This window comes from Aotus nancymaae, unplaced genomic scaffold (genome assembly GCF_030222135.1).
Source record: "Aotus nancymaae isolate 86718 unplaced genomic scaffold, 86718_ANA_hifiasm-v0.15.2.pri h1tg000057l, whole genome shotgun sequence".
In the NCBI taxonomy this organism is placed as follows: Eukaryota; Metazoa; Chordata; class Mammalia; order Primates; family Aotidae; genus Aotus; species Aotus nancymaae.
In genome coordinates this window covers 29,486,019-29,507,421 of record NW_026988471.1, presented here as the reverse complement: position 1 = coordinate 29,507,421, position 21,403 = coordinate 29,486,019, and the positions used below count along the sequence as shown (strand labels likewise).

The window sequence follows — 21,403 nt, the reverse complement described above, 5'->3', positions numbered from 1 at the left end:
ACTAAAAGCGAAGATAATGGATGAAAACAGATGCTTACCAAGGAACATCACTGTAATGAACAGGACAGTGGAGACAAAGAACATTCCACAAACCTTCTAGAGAGGAAAAAACAGATCACATACAAAAGATTAAAAATTAGACCAGCTTTGAACATGTCAGCAGCCAATACCAGGAGCAAGATAAAAACAGAACAATGCCTACAAGATTCTAAAGAAAATTATTTCCAACCTGTCCCTGTAGCAAGTGTTAGGATAGTTAGTATAAAACACCATCAGATATGTCAGGTGTCAAAGTGACTTCCCATATAATCTTTTTAAAATAAGCTACTGGGAAATGGGCTCCACTAAAAGGAGTAAACAAAGACTGAAGGAGATTTGAAATACAGCAAACAAGAGATCATCATAGATGAGAGGCCAATAAAGATAACCCTGAAGGGAGATTTCAGGATGACTACTATACATAAGATAGAGCAGGCATTCAGTCCAAATTTTGAGAGGATGGCATAAGAGGAAGACTCTCTGAAAGCTGTATCACCAAAATCCTTGCTATTAAACAAACCATCTGTTTGAGTCAAGAATAAACTGCCCAGGTGAACCTGGCACAAATTCTCATCTGTACTTGGCTTCTTGACCATGCGCTAATAAAATTCCTGCTCTCCCTGCCACATTTGGCTTCCACATCAGCTGATGACACTCATTTTATCTGTCATAAAATACTCTGCTTTGATTGGACATGATGGCTTTATGCCTGTAATCCCAGCACTTGGAAGGGCCAAAGCAGGTCGATCATTTGAGGTCAGGAGTTTGGGACCAGCCTGACCAACATGCAAAAAACCCCGTCTCTACTAAAAATACAAAAATTAGCCAAGCATGATGGCATGCACTTTTAGTCCTAGCTACTCAGGAGGCTGAGGCAGGAGAATCACTTGAACCCAGGAGGCCAAGGCTGCAGTGATCACGCCACTGTACTCCAGCCTGAGTGACACAATGAGACTCTGCCTTAAAAAAAAAGAAAACAAACAAGCAACCAGTACTCTGCTTTGACCTAATCCTGAAATATGGAGACAATGCATGATGAATTTAGAAACAGAAAATATGTTCCCACTGGACAGCTAATACCTACAGATGCCCTGACTATGGTGAGCCCTATTTCCTAGAACTCTTTCGTGCATGAACTTGTCCACTACCACAATGTTCTATTTCTTTTTCTTTTTTCTCTTGAGACGGAGTCTTGCTCTATCACCCAGGCTGGAGTGCAGTGGCGCGATCTCGGCTCACTGAACCCTCCGCCTCCCGAGTCCCAGTTCAAGCAATTCTCCTGCCTCCACCTCCTGAGTAACTGAAATTACAGGCACATGCCACCATACCCAGCTAATTTTTGTATCTGTAGTAGAGATGGGGTTTCACCATGTTGGCCAGGCTGGTCTTGAATTCCTGACCTCGTGATCTGCCCACTCACAATGTTCTATTTCTTAGGGATCATGGCTACATGCGTGTTTGCCAACGATGAATTTTAAAATATCTACAGCTAACCTTGAAAATTTTGCCAATCTAAATATGTATTAGTTTTCACACTGCTGATAAAGACATACCTGAGACTGGGCAATATACAAAGAGGTTTAATGGACTTCCAGTTCCAAACGGCTGGGGAGGCCCCACAATCGTGGCAGAAGGTGAGAGGCACATCTCACATGGCAGCAGAGAAGAAAAGAGAGCTTGTGCAAAGAAACTCCCCTCCTTAAAACTATCAGATCGAGGGCCTGGTGCAGTGGCTCACACCTGTAATCCCAAAACTTCGGAAGGCCAAGGCAGACGGATCACCTGAGGTCAGGAGTTCGTGACCAGCCTGATCAATAAGGCGAAACCCTGTCTCTACTAAAAATACAAAAATTAGCCAGACATGATGGCGCATGCCTGTAACCCCAGCTACTCTGGAGGCTGAGGCACGAGAATTGCTTGAACCCAGGAGGCAGAGGCTACAGTGAGCTGAGATCACATCACTGCACTCCAGCCTGGGTGACAGAGTGAGACTCTGTCTCAAAAACAAAAAACAAACAAAAAAACCCCATCAGATATCGTGAGACATATTCACCATCAGAAGAACAGCACAGGAAAGACCTGCCCCTGTGATTCAATTACCTCCAACCAGGCCCCTATGAGATTTGGGTGGGAATATAGCCAAACCATAACAACACACAAACCATATACCATAAACTCTTCTAATTATATGGTACATCAGCAACAACAAAAAATGTTTTTAGGAGCCAGGCACAGTGGCTCACACCTGTAATCTCAGCACTTTGGAAGGCCAAAGTGGGAGGACTCCTTGAGTCCAGGAGCTCAAGACCAGCTTGGGCAACATAGTGAGACCCTGTCGCAAAACAAAACAAAACAAAACAAAACAAAACAAAACAAAACAAAACAAAAAAACACTAGCAAGGCATGGTCACATAAACCTATAGTCCCACTACTTGGGAGGAAGGCTGAGGTAGGAGGATCCCTTGAGCCCAAGGCATTAAGGCTGCAGTGAGCCATGATCATGTCACTATACTCCAGCCTCAGCAACCAGGTGAAACCCTGTCTCAAGAAAAAAAAGTCTTTAGTGGTCACTACCACTACCCTGAGTGGAAACAACAGGGAAAGAACAGCACTTTTATTTCATGTACTTTTATATTACTCTAGTTTTTTTAAGTATAAACAGGTATTAATTTACAATTAAAAATATTTGAAGATAGCTGACTAAACGACAGATGAAACAGCTGCCACTGAGGGACTGAGATGACTGGTGCTCTCCTAACAGATCTTCACAGGGAAGGCACTGAGAGTGGATGGAGGGAAGGCACAGAAGCTGGGCTGAGAGGGGAGGATGCAGAGAACCTTGCACAGGGCTACCACCCATAGGGACTAGTTCCTGGCCCTCAACAACTCAGGGGAAATGGATGACTTGAACCAGCAAGGAGTAACCCATTCTTGCCACCAGCCTCTAGAATTCAGCAGGAGACCCTCGACCACCATGGACACTTGAGTTGGCAGGGAGAGCTGCTTAGAGAAGTAATGGGGCAGTGAGCCTGCCAGAACTAAGAGCAAACCAACCCCAAAACTAGCAGAAGGCAAGAAATAACCAAAATCAGGGTTGAACTGAAAGAGAATGAAACACAAAAAAAATTCTCAAGATAAACATACCCAGGAGTTGGTTTTGTGAAAAAATTAGTAAAACAGACTTGCTAGCTAGACTAATAAACAAAAAGAGAAGATCCAAATAAACACAATTTGAAATTACAAAGGGGATATTACTGAGGGACTTCTCTTCCCGGGTTCATGAGGGGCATGGTTTCAAAGTCAGGATTTTCTGGGCTCCATGCATCCATCCTGGAACCAGAGGGATTTCAAACGTAAAGGCCTTTGTCTGGGTTTCCCTCGCTGGGGCTAGGCGGGGAAGGCCAGGTGGGCTCCTTTGTCCCAAAAACCCACCGAAAGCTCTGGGAGGAGAGGGCTCTGTAACTCAGGGTTGTGGACCAAGTAGCTAATCAGTATCAGAGTCAAAGATCAATCACTCCAGAGGAAGTTTGAAAGAACTCCTCTCATTGGACAAGAACATGAATGGGGAGGGAATAACTCAAGGGTTAAAACCCCAGCTGCTCCTAACTATATGATTCCTTCTCTGCGTCCCCTCCCACGACAGCATGGGAGCTGTCTTTCTTTCTCTCTCTCTCTCTTTCTAATAAATTGCTTTTCCACAAAACTCTTTAGGTTCACGATATTTATTCGAACGGCAAACTCACCATGCCTCTGGGGCCCCTTTCCCCATACTTCGGGGTTAGCGAGGCTAAGAATCTCTTCGGAATGGGGAGTTGGATATGCTTCCCTGGTTACATTACCACCAATCCTACAGAAATAAAAATAACCATCAGAAACTACTATGAACACATCTATACACACAAACCAGAAAACCTAGAAGAGATGGATAAATTCGAGGACACATACACCCTCCCAAGAGTGGGCCAGGAAGAAATCCCTGAACACATCAATAACAAGTTCCAAAATTGAATCAGTGATAAATAGCCTATGAACCAAAAAAAAAAACAAAAAACCCAGAACCAGACTGATTCACAGCCTAATTCTATCAGATGTACAAAGAAGAGTTGGTACCATTCCTACTCAAACTATTCCAAAAAATTGAGGAAGAGAGACTCCGCCCTAAGCCATTCTATGAGGCCAACATCATCCTGATAGCAAAACCTGGCAGAGACACAATAAGAAAAGATAACTTCAGGCCAGTATCTTTGATGAACATCAATGCAAAAATTATGAACAAAATAATGGCAAACTGAATCCAGCAGCACATCAAAAAGCTTATCTACTACAAGCAAGTAGGCTTTATCCTTGGGATGCAAGGTTGATGCAGTATACACAAATCAATAAACTGTGACTCACCTATAAATAGAACTAAAGACAAAAACCACAATTATCTCAATGAATGCAGAAAAGGCATTCAATAAAATTCAACACCCCGTTCATGTTGAAAACTCTCAATAAACTTGTCTTTGAAGGAACACACCTCAAAATAATAAGAATCGTCTATGATAAACCCACAGCCAACATCATACTGAATAGGCAAAAGGTGAAGGCATTCCCCTTGATAACCGGCACAAAACAAAGACGCTCTCTCTCATCACTCATAAATCCTGGCAGAACAATCAGGTAAGAGAAAGAAATAAAGGGCATCCAAATAGGAAGAGAGGAAGTCAAACTATCCCTGTTTGCAGATGACGTGATCCTATATCTAGAAAATCCCAAAGTCTTGGGCCAAAAACTCCTTAAGCTGATAAACAACTTTAGCAAAGTCTCAGGATACAAAAGTCAATGTACAAAAATCACTAATACTCCCATACACCAACAGTCAAGCCAAAAGCCAAATCAGAAACACAATCCCATTCACAATTGCCACGAAAAGGATAAAATAGCTAGAAATACAGCTAATCACTGAAGTGAAAAGATCTCCACAAGGAGAACTACAAAACACTGCTCAAAGAAATCGGACATGACACAAACAAGTGGAAAAACATTTCATGTTTGTGGACAGAAAGAATCAGTATCATTAAAACGGCCATACTACGCAAAGTAATTTGCAGATTCAATGCTATTCCTATTAAACCACCAATGACATTCTTCATGGGACTAGAAAAATCAACTATTTTAAAAATCATATAGAACCAAAAAAGAGCCTAAACAGCCACGGCAATCCTAAGCAAAAAGAATAAAGTTGGAAACATCATGCTACCCAACTTAAAACTATACTACAGGGCTACAGTAACCAAAACAGCATGGTACTGGTACAAAAACAGACCAATGGAACAGAATAGAGAACCCAGAAATAAAGCAACACACATACAACTGTCTGATCTTCAACAAAGCTGACAAAAACAAGCAATGGGGAAATGACTCCCTATTCAATAAATGGTGCTGGAAGAAGATTGAAACTGGACTCCGTCCTTACACTATATACAAAAATCAACTCAAGATGGATTAGAGACTTAAATGTAAAACTCAAAACTATGAAAACCCAGATGGCAATGCTATTCGGGACATAAGAACTGGCAAAGATTTCATGACAAAGATACCATAAGTAACTGCAACAAAAGTAAGAACTGACAAAGAGGATTTCAGAAAACTAAAAACTTGCACAGCAAAAGAAATTATCAACAGAGTAAACAGACAACTGACAGAAAGGAAGAAAATTTTTGCAAACTATGCATCTGACAAAGGTCTAATATCCAACACCTATAAGGAACTTAAATTTACAAGGAAAAAAAAACCATTAAAACCATGGGCAAAAGACATGAATAGACACTTTGCAAAAGAAGACATACATGTGGCCAAGAAGCATATGAGAAAAAGCTTAACATCACTGATCATGAGAGAAATGCAAATCAAAACCACAATTAGATACCATCTCACACCAGTCAGAATGGCTATTATTAAAAAGAAAAAATAACAGGTACTGGCGAGGTTGCAGAGAAAAATGAATGCTTATATGCTATTGGTGGGAGTGTACATTATTAGTTCAGCCATTGTGTTAAACAGTGTGGCAATTCTGCAAAGACCTAAAAACAGAAATACCATTCAACCCTCCAATTCCATTACTGGATATATAACCAAAGAAATATAAATTGTTCTCTCATAAAGTTATGTGCATGTATATGTTCACTGATGCTATTCACAATAGCGAACACATGGAATCAGCCTAAATGCCCACTAGTGGCAGACTAGATAAAGAAAATGTGGCACAAATATACCAGCCATAAAAAAAGAATGAGATTATGTCCTTTGCAAGAACATGGATGGAGCTGGAGGCCGTTATCCTAAGCAAACTAACACAGGAAGAGAAAACCAAATACCACATGTTCTCATTCATAAGTGGGAGCTAAATGCTGAGAACACACTGACACACAGAGGGGAACAAAACACATTGGGGCCTACTGAAGGGTAGAGGGTGGGAGAGGATCAGGAACAATAACTAACAGGTACTAGAGGCTTAATATCTGGGTGACAAAATAATGTGTATAACAAACTCCCATGATACAAGTTTACCTATATAACAAACTTGCACATGTAAACCTGAACTTAAAATAAATAAAAATATTTAATAAAAATTTTGAAAACACATTAATCCCTGTTAGAATTATTTTATGTTATAATCTCTAATCCAATACTCTACTAGAAAAGCAGTCCATCAGAGTCAGTTGAAACAAATATATCAGACAACTTTACAATTTTTCCAAGATAACTATAAGTTGATTTTTATTCAAATGACAAAATCAAACACATTAAATTAAAGTGAACATGAATATCAATTAATGGCCATATAGTATATGCATATACAATAATAGTCGTTATTACAAAATTATCATTAGCAATGAAAAATAGAAATATTTTGAAAGATAATCAGAACCTGATTACTGAGATTATTCTGCAATCTGAAGGAATTTATGTTCATTATTTATGCATCACTCTTCTTATAAGCTTCATAACCAGACACAAACTGATTTGTTTTTTTTAACATTTGTGAAATATTTGAGCTGATTAATTTCTTTTAAATCTACGGATATATGCTAATTTGCATAGCCTCATTCTGATGAACATGTCTGCATTTTCTTTCTAACTGCTGTTAAAGAGTATATGCAAGCCTTTCTGGGCAATCTACAAGGATCCATGTACTTTTGTTTCAGAACTTAGTAACATAAACCATCCTGCCTGATGAAATGGTATGCTTCTTTATTCCCCTAATGAGAACTGTATTTGTTTTCCCTTTGAGTCCCAAAGGATAGAAGGCTCATGGCTAAATTTAACACTCAATTCCAAGATGAAAGATTATGGCTACTACTATCTTTTTCTCCTCTTTCAATCTTTTATTTGTATTCTTAATAGCATTACCACATATGTCTTTTATTATAAAAAACTTTATTTTAGAAAGCAGATTATTAATTAAAAAGCAATAGAATGTCACCATTAGTGACCTTACTCATCCTTACTTATTAATTTTAAAATACTGTCTCTATTAAAGTATGGTTTTGGGAAACCACTAGAAATATTTAAGAATTTATGTTAAAAATATTCCGAAGACTTAAAAGTATACTCCTTTAATAAGCCAATCATCAGAAAAAACAAACCTTAATCTGTTTGGAAAAAAGACACAAACAGGAAAGGAATAAACTACACAGTTTCATTCTTTTGGAAACTGTGTAAAAGAATACTACTTTCCTAGGAACAAAAAGAAGTTACAAGATAACAAGCTTTTTAATTAGGGAGAACTTAGGAGAAATAAAAGCCCAGTTGAGCAATTATGAGCAAACACAACAGGAAAGTTAAAAAGCAGAATGGGGCCAAACTTCAATTGTATCTACCCAAAATGAAGCAAGGAAGAAGTTTCAACCATTAATGGATTTCAATAAATAAGTCTGATAATTCCCTCAGGGGAGTCTATTCTGAGAGTTCTTAAACCAGGATAAAGGTGATTAGGATTATCTCAAAATGACATTACTTATCTCTTATTACTTACCTCTTGAGGTTTACCGAAAGGTTTAGTGTGAACTAAATATTCACAGTTCTCTAAACCCTGATATAATTCTCTTGCTTAAAATTTAAGTTAATACATAGAAAGAAGCAGAGTATATGCTGTATGATTCTACTTATCTGAAGTTTCAAAACAGATAAGCTACATTAAATGTTAGAAGTATGAATACTGGTTATCCTTGGGAGGTGTGGAGCAGGTATAGCAACTGAAAGGAGCACCAGGGGGCTTTTAAGATTTTGGTAACATTGTTTCTTGAATTGGTTGCTGCTTACACAGGGTGCATTCACTTTATGAAAATTGAAATTTTTGATTTATGTACTGCTCTGTATGTATGTTATAATACAACAATATTAACCCTAAAATGTTACATATATAAAATAATTTAACTTGGATATTTTATAAATAATCTAATTAGACATAAGCAGTTTATAGGAAGAAAATACAAATGGCCAATAGATGTACAAAGAAATGTTTAACTTCACTATTTTCAAGAAAATACAAATTAAAACATTAAAACTCCATTACCCTCTCCTGTAAATTGTATTAAAAAATAAATACATGTCTACATTTTGCCTTTGATATTCTAAAAATCATTGTTGGTGTCCTTGCCTTCACAGCTGGAGGGAGTATTAAGTGGTATGCCCAATTTAGAGGGCAAACTGGTAAGCAGCTATTGCTATTCTGAATATTGTTAATTCCCTCTTAATATTTACCCTAGAGAAATACTCAACTAAATGTACAAAGTTGTTTCACTACAGCATTGTCTGTAACAGAAAATAGAAACATTGATGTCTGCCAACGGGGAGAGAGCTAAATGAACTATGGTACATCCAAATACTATGCAACAATATGCAGCAGCTGGAAAGAACACAGTCAAGCTGTATTTTCTAAATTGATCTGCTCTCCAAGATGTACTGCTAAAAGAATATGCAATACCATTTTTGGAAGGAAGGAAACCACACCCTCCTCCTAAAAAACTTAATGCCATATGGTTTACACAAATAATTATAAATGCAGAGAGATGTGCCTAGAAGAATATCTGCCAATAGTACATATGGTTTCCTTTATGGGATGGGACAGCTGTGACTGAGGATGGTGGTCAAAGGGAATTAAACCTTTCTGTAATGTTTAAAAAAAAATTTCCATTTGTTACTTATATGGCAAAAAGGAAAGAAAGGAGAGAGAAAAAAAGGGGGATAAGAAAAAGTAGTCGCTTAGGCGTAGCCAAATTAAGTTGCCTGTCAGTCAGTAACTGCTATTTTTTCCACGATCCCATAATCAAAGCAAAAATGATTAATGTTAAGGTAGAAATAACCCTTACCTCCTAGGCAGATGATTGCCTACCATATATTAAGCTCAAAGTAAATGCTCACAGACAAATTAAAAAGATGGAAAACATAAACTGAGATAGGAATGATAAAAGTATCTTAGTAAACTATAACTACATTGGTACCACCAAGGATCCTGAGCCTAATAAAACCATTATTTGGTTGACTGAGCAGCATTCACCTCTGTCCACTTGAAGTTTAAGCTTGTGTTTTGTTTCTCCCTTCATGAGACGCAGCCAGAAAAAAAATATGATAAAAGAATTTAGTGATGAAGGTATATAGACTGTCAGAAAGCAGGTTTACTGAAATTAAATTCATCTACCAAAATATGAGCCCATAAATATATATGTTACATGTAATATATATTATTTGTGTTATATGTGTAAGTTATATATGTATATATTATATGTAATATATGTTGTCTATGTGGTGTATATATGTGATATACATGTATGTAATGTATATTATATGTAATATATGTTGTATGTATGCTGTGTCTGCTGTATGGTATATGTGTGATATATGTTATATATGTATGTAGTGTATATTATATGTAGTGTGTTGTATACATGTTACATGTTATAGATGTAATGTTATATATAATGTTATATATACACTAATATATAAACACACACACACACACACACACACACACACACACCCCTAAGTCCCTTAAGGATAAACAAAGTTCTAGCAGAAAATAGTTATTTTAAAAGTTACCAAAAACAGAATAGTCATTCCTGACTGTAGTGAAAAGCATACAGTTTCATAAAAAGAAAAAAGAAAAAGAATCCATCTACATTTACAAAGTTATTGTAATCATTTGATTTAAACAGAAAATAAGCATCAATCAGTCAGTCATTCCAGTCATTAAAAACTCATATTATTTGCACTATCAAATATTAACCATCTCTGGGCAAAGTAAAAGGATAGTAACATGGAGTCTGTGCCCTCCTATGGGTATCACCTAGGTGGGGAAAGAATGAATTTCAATAAGGGAGGAAGGAAAGAAGACAAGAAAGCATATTAAATGCCAAGTTCATAAGAAAAGCATCAGGTGTGTGATAGTGAGTTCATAAAATCTTACAAGCCTAGATCTAGAATTAAAATCACTGAGCTTTAAACATCTTTCAGCATACCTATAAAGGAAGTGAGGCGCTAGAAGGTTGAGGACCCTGGCTTGTACTCACAGAGGCCAGTTGGGACAGAGTCAGGCTAAGTAAGACCTTGTATCTCCTGTGGCCAGCTGAGCGTTCTTTCCATTAGAAAGGGATCTTAGAAGGCTAAGGAAAGTCAACTGAAACACAGAAAAGAAATTAAGATACAAACAAGGCCTGAATCTTGAGGAAGGACAGTACTCAGTCAAGCGAGGACAAAATGCAAAGATATAAAGAGCAGACTTCTCAACATTATTTTTTACAGTACACACTGCACAGTGATTGGTTTAGTCACAGGGAAGTTTTTCCATGGTCTCAGATTTCTGTTGGGTTTTGTTTTTTCCAAATTGTTTCAAACGATATGAATTATCAGCAGCAAACTTACTAAAATATCACCAATTTTTTTCTGCTCAAATAGCAAGTACACTGTATTTCAACAATTTCCTGTTATTACACAAAGTTTCCTTGCAAGATGTAAAAGTTAAAACCACATACACCCACACTAAGTGGAACTCTACTATGTGAAATCATTTCAGAATGATTAGGGTAACTCTAGTATACTCTACCTACCTGTTATTTAAGGGACTACTTTTCTTGTTCAAATTACTTATTATAGTCCTCAAAATGTTAAACATAGAGTTACAATATGATCCAGCAAGTCCAGTCCTAGATACATAAACCCAAATGAAATGAAAACATATATCTCCACAAAAACAGGTACATGAATGTTCATAGTAAGATAAAAGACCAACATGACTTGTTCTCTGGTCACAACCCTGCTGACCAAAACAGGATCTGGCCCAGACAGGATGAAGTGAAAAAACAGGCAGGTGTCCACAGAGAGCAAGGAAAGCAATCCCTAGCTGCCCTCATTACTCATTAGCATAAGATACTCCCACCAGCACCATGACAGTTTATAAATGCCATGGCAATGACTTGGAAGTTACCAACCCCTTCCTTGGCAAGGGCTTGGAAATTACTGACGCTTTCCTAGAAAGTTCTAAATAACCCGCCTCTCAATTTGTATTAACCTGCCCCTTAATTTGCATGCAATTGAAAGTGGGTATAAATGAGTACAAATGCAACTGCCAAGAGACCATACATTGCCTACTCTGGGCCCAATGCCTGAGTTAACCCTGTTCCACAAGGAACAGCACTGTTCAATAAATGATTGCTGTCACTGGCTCACCCTTAAATTCTTTCCTGGATAAAGCCAAGAATCCTCCTGGGTTAAGCCCCAATTCTGGAGCTCACCTGTCCTGAATCAATAGCAGCACAACTCATAATAAAGGTGGAAACGACCCAAACAGCTTTCACTTGCTGAATGGATGAACAAAAGTGGTATATCTATCAGTAGATATTATACTAAAGAGAGAGAGAGAGAGAGAGAGAGACAGAGAGACAGAGAGGAGGTACTGATGGTATTGATACATGCTACAACATACATGGACTTTGAAAACACTATTCTACATGAAAAAAGCCAGTCACTAATGGCCACATAGTATATGATTTCATTCACATGAAATGCCCAGACCAGACAAAGCTAGCTACAGAGACAGAGAGCAGATCAGTGGTTCCCTAGGGCTAGGGACAGTGGGATGTGAGGTGACTACTAGTTAGTACAAAGCTTATGGTGGGGGGGGTGGCGCATCTAAAAGTGGACAGTGGTGATGGTTGCACAGCTCTGTGAACAGTCTAAAAACCACTGACTTGTACAGTTTAAAGGAATGAATTGTATATGTGAATTATATTTCAAAACAGAAAAACAATGTTACTTAGCTGAGAGATTACCAAGCCATGAATAACTAATCAATTCTGCCCTGGAAGTCATCAATCCTGAAGGAAAAGAGAAATTGTAAAGATACCTATCACCTTACAAATTAGAAACAAGAACAAATGCAAGCAAAGCCAGAGAACAAAAGAGGACCAAAAACTAGAGAGTGAAATGACTGAACAAAAAAAGGACTAGATCGAAATACATCAAAATGTTACCAATGGCTGTCCCTGCATAGTGAAACTATTGTTTTTTCCTCTCTCCTCTATTTTTATTTTCCAATTGTGTGCAACTAGTGTTATTTTCACATATTAATTAAAAATATCCCAGTAACATTTGTTCCAAAGAGAAAAATTATAAGCTAGGATTTCTTACACTAAAGGACTGGATAAAGCTCATCACACACACACACACACACACACACACACACACACACACAAATGAGGGTAGCATTAGCCGCTAACATAAAGTATACAATTTGAATTCTACAATGTTAAAGAAACTGGTCCAATGTTTTTCATACATAAAAAAGTTGATATTCAGACATTAATCATTTTTTTCTAATATAAAATTATTGGTATTCATTGAAAGGCAAAAAATGCCAGTGTTTCAGGGGAGGGCGTCTAACAAGTGATTTGACTGGACAAGGAATAAAATGCTTTCCTTCATGTTTCTTATTATAATCAATCCTTTTTTCTTTTCTTTTTCTTTCTTGAGACAGAGTCTCACTCTGTCACCCAGGTTTGAGGGCAGTGGTGTTAACTGCAACCTCCACCTCTTGGGTTCAAGTGATCCTCCCACCTCAGCCTCTCAAGTAGCCAGGACCACAGGTGCAAGTCACCATGACCAGCTAATTTTTTTTTTATTTTTTGGTAGAGACAAGGTTTCACCATGTTGACCACCACACTCAGCCTACAATGAAATCTTCAAAACACTAACAGTTCATATTGTTTACAAAATCTATAGTTATGTCATTATCTTTAATAAAATACTTTTTTAAAGTTACAGACATTAATGCACACTGAATGAACACACCACCATTCTGTCAAGTAAAACAAAGACATCTGTTACTGAAGCACTGGGGGTTTGGTCTAGGTCTCTGCTGCTCAAAGCACAGAAAGCCAGTCACTAAGATGAGTACTGCCAGAGGAAAAAGGCTTTAATTGGGTGCACAGCAAAGGAGATGGGAGATCAGTCTCAAATCCATCTTCTTGCCAAACTAGAATCAGGAGTTTATAAGCAGGAAAGAAATATAACTACATGCCAAAACAAAACAAAAACAAAACCAGGAATTAGGGAGGGGTAAGGAAGAGGATTTGGTCAATAGGCAGGAGGTGGTTGAGTAAGGCAATCATGGTGGGTAAGGGGGCTGGTGTCTCACTGTCTAGATATGGTGATTTGGTAAGTTTCAGTTCCCTCATACTATCTGGGAGGCCTGATGGTTGGTTTCCTGAAAAAGGAACTCAGATAAGACAACTGTAACTGTCTTTGGGTTTTAAGCCTGAAAGGGTCAATTTCTGTTTATTCAAAAGAAACTATAAAATCAGTTCTATGGGACAATTGGGCTGATTTCACATCTGTCAGTCATATTATCTTTTAATAGATACAAGCAAAATGATGAAAATATTTAAATCAGTTTCCCTCTTACAATCTGTTCTTCACACAGCAAAGGATAGTTTACCCACAGTGATTCATAAAATGTATATTCAAGGGTTCAGCCTCCTAAAACTGTATGCTGTTATATATAAGTATTTTTCCACAGAGAAGATCCCTAACATTTTTCAGAGGGGTTTGAAATAAAAGGAGTTAAGGCACTATTGCTTTAGAAAAAGAATTCAACAGCAGTCTAAGATACTTCTGCTGGAAACAAATTCTAGAGAAGTGCTTAACTCTCAAAACCTATGTTGTATAATTTTCATTCATGAAACAAGCTTATCTAGGCAATGAGTAGAGCCATGGATAAAGCACATATGGTCATTATTCTACAAAATAACTCTAACTTGAGAAGTCAAAAAACCACGAAGTACTGAAGAAAAGGCAGAAACAGATTTATTACTTATGTATATATTATAGGTAAAATTATTTTGTTTATACTTACTGGCATTAGGTTTTGTTTTTTAAATACTTGAGATGTTTTCATGATTAATACCTCATAATATGAATGAAATCAAGTAAGTTTTGATTCAAAGCATTTATGACTGAATTCTATCAACCATGGAATTCTGTGTGAATGTTACAAATGTTAAATTTTTTTTTTTTTACTTGTTCTCAAGGACGATGGTTTTATATAAAAGTATATTTCATACAAACAGTAACACAGTTAATTACTGAAACATCTGCTTGGCTATTAAAATGCTGAACCTTTTATTCTCTAGATTTACAAAAATCAAATTAATTAACAGATACAAAACAACCCCAGAACTCTCTCTACGTATCTTAAAGTGTCTCATGTAGCACATTCTTACCATTAATAAATAAAAACCACAGATAATTAATGTGACTTCCAATAAATCTCACGAAACCTTAAGAAAGGCAATTGATATTCAGAGGATTTTTAAAAATTATTTACAGGATATACAGATGAAACTCTTTGATGGACAAAAAGAGACTATTTTCAGAACAGTATAATCATTAAAATATCATGGAAGTCATCTTTGAAAATCTGATCAATTTAAAAACCACATCATCTATAAAATCATATATCATGGAAATTCAAAGTTCAAACAGGCTTTAGGGATAACTTAGTCCACTGGCTAGCAAACTTCTAGGCCATGAAACCCTTTATCCAAAAATACCACCAAGAAGTCTCATATAAAACAAATAAAAACACAGCAGCTCTGATTCAGAGTCCAACCCCACTCCTCACCTCTGCCAGGACCTCTCCTCCCTAGGGGTGTTAAAGAACATCATCTGAAATCAGTGGCCCAGGCAAACCCTTTCTATTCTAGATGAGGTAACAGACATCAGATATACTTTTGATAGTTTATTTTCCTTAATGCTAAGAAAATTTTTATCCAGACTGCCTGATGGTTTACATCTTATATAATCTTCATTTAAAGTTAGTCACAAACACATAATTTTAGAGATAAAAGGAGCCTTAGGGCAGGTTTCCCACTCTCAGCCTGGTCTCTCCAGTCTACTCTGCCTATATTAAAATTGGTTGCATTAAAAATGAATATTTTTTCAGGAATCATTAAAAGACATGGAAGAAAAGAGAAATGCTATATAAAGAACTTTACATACAATATTCCAATTCTCACAATTCTAAAAAGTAGTTAACTATATATCCATTTTATAGCTGCAGACAGTGAGCTCAGAAACATTTAAACATGCCCATGAGAGAGGATAAAGAAACCAGTCAGGCAGGCAGTTGGGGTGGGTCCTTGGTAAAATTTCTTCAAACAAAGAAGCCTGAAAATCAAACTGCAGGCCCCTGATAGGAAAGAGCCCACGTCCTTGAATGGAAATACTCTGTGAACCCAAAACCCGTTTTGGACACAGTTCTCTCTCCTTGGCATGCCTTAGTCTCTTACTTTTCATCTATTTGACATATGCCTATCTTTCTGTAATTAGCCACCAGCTAAGTTTTCATTTATGTAGGGTGAATCATCATTTCAACCCCTGATTGGTCTTGGGCCAAGCTTAAACTTCAGTCCCTGACTGGTCCCAGGTCAAGGTCCTGGGCCAAGCCTCCACCTCTGCCTCCAATTCTTTACATTATCATATCTCTTTCTAAGTGGTGCTTTCTCTAAAAGAGCCTCTAGACCAGTCAGCACATTCCTCATCTTTCCAGTGCATAAAATCTCCAAACTCAGCCTCATAGCTGGCAACCCTCTTTCAGACCCCCTCTCAGCTGCAGAGAGCTTTTCTCTTTTGTTTATTAAACTTTTGTTCCAAACTCACCCTTGGTGCCCATGCGCCTTAATTTTCTTGGTCATGAGACAAAGAAGTATGGGTAACACCTCAGACAACAAGACTGCTTCACCTAGACTATATAACTGGCAAGCAGTGGAGTCAGGATTTAAACCTATATCCATTCAACTCCAAATCCTGAACTGTTTCCAATAAACAACTTCACATTTGTGTAGCACAAATTCCAGGCTACGAAAGAAAGGAGGACTACATGGTGCAGGCAGAGAAAAACACCATATATCCTTCAAAATAGTATCAGAGTAACAGTTGTCTACTCATATGAATACCCTAAGTTATTGGCATCACTGAAATGAGGTGGTGAAGAGTATGGCTGACAATGAATTAAAAAATAAGAAGAAACAAAGTAACAGGAAGACCACCAAAGCAAAGCTCAGTTTAAATTAATGAGGCCTAGATTATGAATGTAAAGAGTTTTAAAAATAACTATTCAGAGAATCAACAACGAGAAATCGAATCACTGCACTTAAGGAAAAGCATTAAATCCCAAAGTGAAAGAAAAAAAATTGTCAGAGGCTGCTACAAATGAGTAAATTACAATTTATTATAAAAGAGTAGGCCAGGAACGGTGGCTCACACCTGTAATCCCAGCACTTTGGGAGGCTGAGGTGGGTGGATCACGAAGTAAAGAGACTGAAACCATCCTGGCCAACGTGGTGAAACCCCGTTTCTACTAAAAATACAAAAATTAGCCAGGCGTGGTGGCACGTGCCTGTGGTCCCAGCTACTCGGGAGGCTGAGGCAGAAGAGTCACCTGAACCCAGGAGGTGGAGGTTGCAGTGAGCCGAGACTGCACCACTGCACTCCAGCCTGGCGACAGAGCAAGACTCCGTCTCAAAAAAAAAAAAGAGTAAAATGTTTTTTCAGATATTTAACAAAATGCCACAAAAATAGTTATTAATGCAAAGTCTACCATTTTTAATAAAAACTCAGTTTTTCTCCAAAAGATTTTTATCCTTGATTACCTGGAATCCTGATAAAAAAGCAATTCAGTGTAAAGGCTAAAAAATATATAAAATTAAGCTACTAAAATTCCACATAACTAATAATTACAAAAGCAACATTCTAGAAGTTATTGGAGGTGGCACTTCTCCAAGAAATTAAATCAGTTAGTGGGATGAAAGTAAAAAGGAACTTGACCTGGTACTAGGGTTACCTTGTATTGTGCTTACTTCAAGCACCTCTGGTTTATATCAGAAAATGTTGAGTCTAGAGGATGTACACAGGGCATCTTCCCTAAGTATCAGTTTTACTATATTTCTGAAATAATACTTTTACCTTCATACACAACCACATAAAGTAGATCATAAAAGTCTCATAAAACTTACAATCTAGCAGGGGAATCTAATTCTGAAATAAGTAAATAGTGACATTGTAATAAAGGCTATGAAAGCTGTAACAAGAGTTGTATGCTCTTCTAGGAAGGCCAGAAATAATAACAGTAGTACAGCTAAAGTAGAGAAGCTTTGGTTTGGGTTTTGTTTGTGGGTTTACTGGGGGCTGCCTGGGTGGAGACAGGGGCTTAAGAGAGGAAAGTGTGTATGGTATCCTGCATCCCTGGGCAGGTAGGTGTTTGTTAGGTTCAAGGAACTGAAATAAGATTTAAATGAGCATTTTTAATAATAAAAACTAGGCCCATAATATGTTTATAACTCTAGAGAGGAAGGATGCTAGGCTTTTAGTTAACACTAATCCATTGCATATGCATACGACACATTACAAAGTTCACAAATCGCTTTCCTTTACACTCTTATTTGACCTTTGTGGAAACCTATAAGAAAGAAAAGGTAGGAATTTTACAGAAGAAGAAATGGTTTTGTGCCCAAGGTCATAATACCAGATAATGGAAGCACTGGAGGTATCTCTGATCCTACTGACCGTCCTCCAGTTATCATACACATGTCCACATGTCCACTACCCATACAATACCCAGCAGAAAGATCCCAAGAAACTCCACTAACTGAGAGGCTACTCTGTGCCAAGAGCAGAATCAGAGGCAAAAGGTATAGTGAGCTGGCACTATCCTACAGGATTCCCCCAGCAAACTAATTCAGAAAGAAGGATCCTGATATGGTTTGGGTCTGTGTCCCCAGCCAAATCTCATGTCAAACTGCAATCTCCAATGTTGGAAGAGGGGCCCGGTGGGAGGTGACTGGATCATGGAGGCAGATTCCCCCTTGCTATTCTCATAGCGTGAGTAAATTCTCACAAGATTTCGTTGTTTATAAGCATGTAGCACTTCCCCACTTTCTCTCTCTTCCTCCTGCTCTGGCCATGTAAGACAATCCAGCTTCCCCTTTGCCTTCTGCCATGATTACAAGTTTCCTGAGGCCTCCCCAGCCACGCTTCCTTTACAGCTTGTGGAACCATAAGCCAATTAAACCTCTTTTCTCTATGAATCACATCTTAGGTAGTTCTTTATAGCAACGCAAGAACAGACTAATACAAACCCCAATATATTACCCGTATCTCCACAGCAAAGAAGTCAAGAATAATACATAACTACATAAAAAATACCATACCTCATTAAAAAATAAAAAAACATTTTCATGTAATCTTTAGAAAAACCATGAGGCAAAGAAGTTTATACCTACTGACTGCTTGACTTATACTCCAGGCCTCACACTCTACTAAAAACCACACCTATGTAATCCAACCAACACCCTCTCCTCTGCCCTTTCACCTCCACCCTTACTTTCTTTACTTATGAAATGAGAAGACTGGGGCTCTGTTAGTGGTTCTCAACAAAATAACACTACCCCGCTAAGAGCATTTTGGAAATCTGTTGGTGCTTTTTCTTTCTTCTTCATTTTTTTTTAACCTTCTAGCACAATCGTACCTTCTACAGCATTTTAAATTATATTCCTTTTATTTTTCCTTTATATTGCAATTAGAGAACATATTGAGTCATATTATTTATGGAAGTAAAAATTTTCATTAGGAATTTCATTTCAGGACACTAAGGAGAGTACTAGAAATATTTATTATGGGCCAGACGCAATGGCTTACACCTGTAATCCCAGGACTTTGGGAGGCCAAGGTGGGTGGATCTCCTGAGGTCGGGAGTTCAAAACCAGCCTGACTAATATGGAGAAACTCTATCTTTTCTAAAAATACAAAATTAGTGAGGCGTGGTGGCACGTGCCTATAATCCCAGCTACTCGGGAGGTGGAGGCAGGAGAATCGCCTCAGCCTCCCGGGTAACCTGGGAGGTGGAGGTTGCGGTGAGCCAAGATCGTGCCATTGCACTCCAGTCTGGGCAAGAAGAGCGAAACTCTATCTCAAAAAAAAAAAAAAAAAGAAAGAAAGAAATATGTATTATGAAAGGCGGGCTTTGAGTTAGAATTAAAAATTAATAGACTAGATGATCATGAAGGTTCTTTCCAGTTCTATAACTTACTGATTTCATGAATATTTTTACCACAAATTATGAGAAAAAGAACACTGATAAAGAAAGCGTACATGATGATTTGTGGGCAAGAACAAAAAATTCTAAATCTGCTTCTGCACTTGATTAAATAATTAAATTTGTAGCAAAGTAATTACATCTTACTGCCTAAAATGTTATACATCAGAATACTGTGTACTTTACTTTTAAGAAAAGATTAAAATGTCAAAAAGAAAATCAATCTTATAGTAGGGACTTAAAAACACAAGTTCAAAAGGAAGCTCTGGGATTGGCAAAGATTTAGCCCATATGTCCCAACGATCAATTTCAAAAAAAAAAAAAAAAATCACACTTTATGAAACGGTTATAGCATGAAATGAACCTGGAATCATTAACATAAATAGATACTTCCATCCACTCCCAAACTGAGAAATTGGTGATACATTTCAAAAAAAAAAAAAATTAAAAATGATTAAAACAGAAAGGTGATGCTTTGAGAATCAACTGATCAATTTTCCATGGGGAAAGCAGGGGAGGGAATACAGATGTTAAGAAGATATGGCATCCCTTGAGCAAGGCAACATTGCAAAGCTACTGCAGACTTTAAAAAAAAAAAAATTAACAGAATCCCTACTATAGGCTAGGCAACCCCCCCCCACACACACACACACACACTTACACACATGTATGTGTACTTGTATTTACAAGTTTATATTTTTTAATCATAGCATTTAATAATCATAACCTTTCAAGGTAGATATTGTCCACTTTTACTTATGAAGAATATGAGGTTAAAGGACAACACAGGGATTTCCAGCTATCAGGACCACGTGAAACAAGTCTTTTCAAAATTAGCCCAAGAGCCTCTGAGGAAAAAAGCTGTCGAACATTATACAAACTTGACTTTGTAGAATAGTTCTGCTAAACTTCACCCACTGACTTAATATTATATATGAAACTATTTTCTTTTTGTTTTTTGGTTTTAAGACAGGGTCTCATTCTGTCGCCCAGGCTGGAGTGCACAGGTGCAATCATACCTCACTGAAACCTCAAACTCCTGGACTCATGTGATCTTCCTGCCTCCTCATCCTGAACAGCTGTGACAACAGGCATGCACTATCATACCTGTCCAATTATTTTTTTATTCTTCTATTTATTTTATTTTTAATTACTTAGTTGGTTATTTAGTTATTGGACTGACTGATTGCAGAGATTGGGGGATCTCACTATGTTACCAGGCTGGTCTTGAACACCTGCTCTCAAGAGATCCTACCACCTCAGCCTCTCAAAGTGTTGGGTTATAGGCGTGAGCCACTTCGCTCAGTCAAAACTAATTTTTTTTTTGAGACTGAGTCTCTCTCTCTCTGTCACCTAGGCTGGAGTGCAGTGGCACCATCTCAACTCGTTGCAACCTCCACCTCCGGGGTTCAAGTGATTCTCCTGCCTCAGCCTCCCAAGTAGCTGGGACTACAGGCGTGAGCCACCACATCCGGCTAATTTTTGTATTTTTTTTTTAAGTAGAGATGGGGTTTCACCATACCGGTCAGGTGAGTCTTGAACTCCTGACCTCGTGATCCACCTGCCTTGGCCTCCCAAAATGCTGGGACTATTTTTTAAATGCCTAACGCTTTCATAACCATTACCTTATTTGATATTTTAACATTTTATCTCAGTTGGTATCATATTTAAGATAGTCAGGTGATTTGATAGCCCCTATTATTCCAGTCCATAATGGAAGAAACAGAAAACAAA

The 21,403-nt window shown here is 37.7% G+C and overlaps 1 protein-coding gene across 5 annotated transcripts in view; it reads right to left on the bottom strand.

The window, feature by feature from the left end:
• Positions 1-21,403, bottom strand: part of LCLAT1 (lysocardiolipin acyltransferase 1) — a 201,072-nt gene that overhangs the window by 137,676 nt on the left and 41,993 nt on the right. For 2 of the 5 annotated variants that reach the window (XM_012475500.3, XM_012475499.2), the window contains one exon: positions 3,783-3,886. The exons of the other annotated variants lie outside the window; for them this stretch is intronic. The gene's annotated coding sequence lies outside the window, so the exon portion shown is untranslated. The remainder of the gene's footprint in view (positions 1-3,782; positions 3,887-21,403) is intronic. 5 annotated transcript variants of the gene reach the window in all.